Raw genomic sequence first — 3,010 nt, 5'->3', positions numbered from 1 at the left:
CTACACAGTCAGTGATGAAGCACTGTTCTGTAGCATACGAATACTCTGAACACGACACACATCGTGTGCAAACAAGTCTAAATGTGAGATACACAGATTCGTGCTGTATTGCCATACTGTCTGACATGAATGCCTAACTCTTGAATGTGTGAATCACCAAAGCAATAACAGTGATTAGTGAGCGGAGAGCAAAACGACAATGATATGTGAACCTACACACACATGAAAAAAATAAATAAATAAAAATCTGCCAAGCTTCCTTTGAAAACCAAGCAAAACAAGGACTGTTACACTGTACATCATTGCCATAGCTTTTAAAATCTCATATGTGTGGTACATATGAAACTGGAAATGAAGCTGCAGTTACCTCACACAACCTTTTCAGAGGCCACGGAAAAGATGGACACGTTTGAACATCTTAATCATGCAGTGACATCGCAGCAACAGACACATCAGAAACAAAAGAAAAACTGAAAGTCAGATAAAGTTGGAGCTGATTTTAGTGGTTTTGCTATGAAAATAATGGTGGGGAAGTAACATCTACTTCTGACTACAGCAATAAGTTTGAAAATAAATGCAAGCCTCTCGATTGGAAAAGTCAAAAGAGGACCCCCGATCAAATATACCGTGATGCACTTATGCACATCACAGAGAGACATTATTCACTGGAAACCTCGAACTCAGAAGATGAACACTTTGTCACTGTTATATCAATCTGTGATTGCTTATGTTGTGGTGAAGTGTTGTAACTGGTGTACCTACTTTTTTAAGCAACATGCCTCATCTGTTTCTTACCCACTTCGCAACTGTCTACATTTCCCACAATGCCTTTTGACAAGTGCCGAGGTTTGTTTTCAGCCAGGTGGTATTATGTGTAGGTGGAAAGTGACATGCAAAAAGTAAAAACAAATGACAAGAAAATTGAGACTTGTGTCCCTTACATAGAGCAAGACTGTCTTGTGGTTACATTTAATTCTGGTACATTGAGGCCACAGTGGGATGGAGACTCTGGTATGATCGACATACTGCACTTCTTCTTGTCTGGCTGTCGACTGTTGGTGCTATTTGGCAGCTCCGGAGAGAAACATCCCCGTCTTTTGGATGTTGGTGGACTAAAACCTAAATGTCATGTTTACACTAGCAGCTTTTGAAACATTTCAACCATAACCGTCCACATGTTGTGTATGTTGGAATTATTTCAGTATTGACATATTGTCACATTTTAGGAAAAAAGGAGATAATCAGCAAAACTGGATCAAAGAAGCCTTTTCGTGTTTTTAAACTGTTACCGAGTGGATTTCTGCTTTAACGTCTGAATAACTTCACTGACCCAGAAACTGGAGAAACATTGGAGTACTAAAACTGTCTGCTTGAATGATCTTTTAACTTGACAAACTGAAACACAGAATGAAAATCCATCATCCATTAACAACTAAGCAAGTACATTAATGGTTCTAACATTTAGTCCTAAATTCGACTCTTTGGCTGCCCACTGCCACGACGAAGAGCTGTCAGCTACTGTGGTACAAGCATCTAAACATGTTGTTAGACTGATGTCATAAGACAAGGACAGGTTTACACTGAATCTACATTACATTTGAACAGGTGTATTATTGACCAGTATCATCATCAGTCAAAGAACAAAATCACAGAAGAACAGAACAGAATATCAAACCCATGATCCAGTTATCATGGTTTCATCCTGTGCTAAAAACCAGAAAACATACCCGAATGTAAACCACCAGCATACATGATATACTGTTTATGTCCATTCTGTGTCTGTAGTAAAGGGATAATGATCAACTCTAATATGTAAAATAATGATTTCACTGTCCCGTCTTTGCTGAATGTGCTCAGAGAATCAAAAGGCCACAGCACACCCAAACAGGTGGTATATGCAAGGATGTGAATGAACTCATGTTTACACATGGACATCATACAAACTTTACAATACTTACTTATTTTCTAACATCTAACAGGAACACTGTTGTTCCTTATGTTCAATATTGTATGCCTCTTCACAAATGGAATCTCTTTGCTATGTTGTTTTTGATAATGTAGTGACACCAGTATTATGCACTTGAAGTGACACTATAGACATTATGAATTGTAGTGAAGATGAATGTTGATGTAAATTCCCTTAAAGTAATAAAGTATTCAAGGTGGTATGTTGGCAAGTACATAACTGCTCAGACATAAAAGAATACACAACTACTTAAAGCTTGTAAGATGTTAAAATGTTGTTGTAGTCAATTTCATCTAATGGGCTGTATAAATAACTTTTAAAATATGTATTCAAATTGATCTTATGCTGGATAAATAAAAGTTGCAATAAATGCCTGGGGAAAACGTGTATATTTGAAAATGTTGCTGGTTTTGGGTTGAACCCAGTGGGAATATCTAAATGGGGAGACTGGAGGAGCTGCTACGGGCCTTTTTCACTGACATTTTAACAGGTCACACTTTGGGAAAGCAGAAAATTATGAAGTAAATAATCTCTGGATTCCTATTAATTATATTGCTGTCTCAGTTTCAGCTTCCCAGTAGTGTGAATACTCCATTGCAATTGGAGAGAGCTGTTGTTGTATAGTTGAAAGCAAGCAAACAAACAAAGACGGTGTAAAAGTGACATATAGACGTTATAAATTCATTTGAATTGCTTTCAGATGATTAAAAAATGATTTAAAAAGGGCCGATAACTAAAAAAAAAAAAGTTACGCTATCTTAAATCTCTAGAAAAGTGAACATCATTTGCGCAGCGGCAGAGCCTTTCAACACAATAATTAATCCCTCAGCAAAAAGTGGCATTGCCCTGTAGCCTTTGTGGAAGCGTTGACAGCTACTTGTGGCTGTTAAATAACATGATGTGATGTGATATTCGATCCGATGAGACTCGTCACATCCTGCTGCGGTGTGGACAGTGCCTGTGTCCTGCCCCTCCGGAGCAGCAGGGGGCAGCACGTCTCCATCAGCAGGACAGAAGCGTCCGGTCCTGGGACGGCAGCAGGAA

The 3,010-nt window shown here is 38.5% G+C and overlaps 1 protein-coding gene across 2 annotated transcripts in view; it reads left to right on the top strand.

The window, feature by feature from the left end:
• The first annotated feature begins 2,989 nt into the window (after positions 1 to 2,989).
• mtres1 (mitochondrial transcription rescue factor 1) overlaps positions 2,990 to 3,010 on the top strand; it is a 2,177-nt gene continuing 2,156 nt past the window's right edge. Inside the window, exon 1 of one of the 2 annotated variants that reach the window (XM_029494132.1) lies at positions 2,990 to 3,010. This exon is cut by the window's right edge and continues 13 nt beyond it. The gene's annotated coding sequence lies outside the window, so the exon portion shown is untranslated. The other variant, XM_029494134.1, reaches the window with a different exon arrangement.

The sequence above is a fragment of the Echeneis naucrates genome, chromosome 22 (genome assembly GCF_900963305.1).
Source record: "Echeneis naucrates chromosome 22, fEcheNa1.1, whole genome shotgun sequence".
NCBI classification, from domain to species: Eukaryota; Metazoa; Chordata; class Actinopteri; order Carangiformes; family Echeneidae; genus Echeneis; species Echeneis naucrates.
Note: the sequence above shows the minus strand (reverse complement) of the source record. Positions and strands in the feature narration are given on the sequence as shown.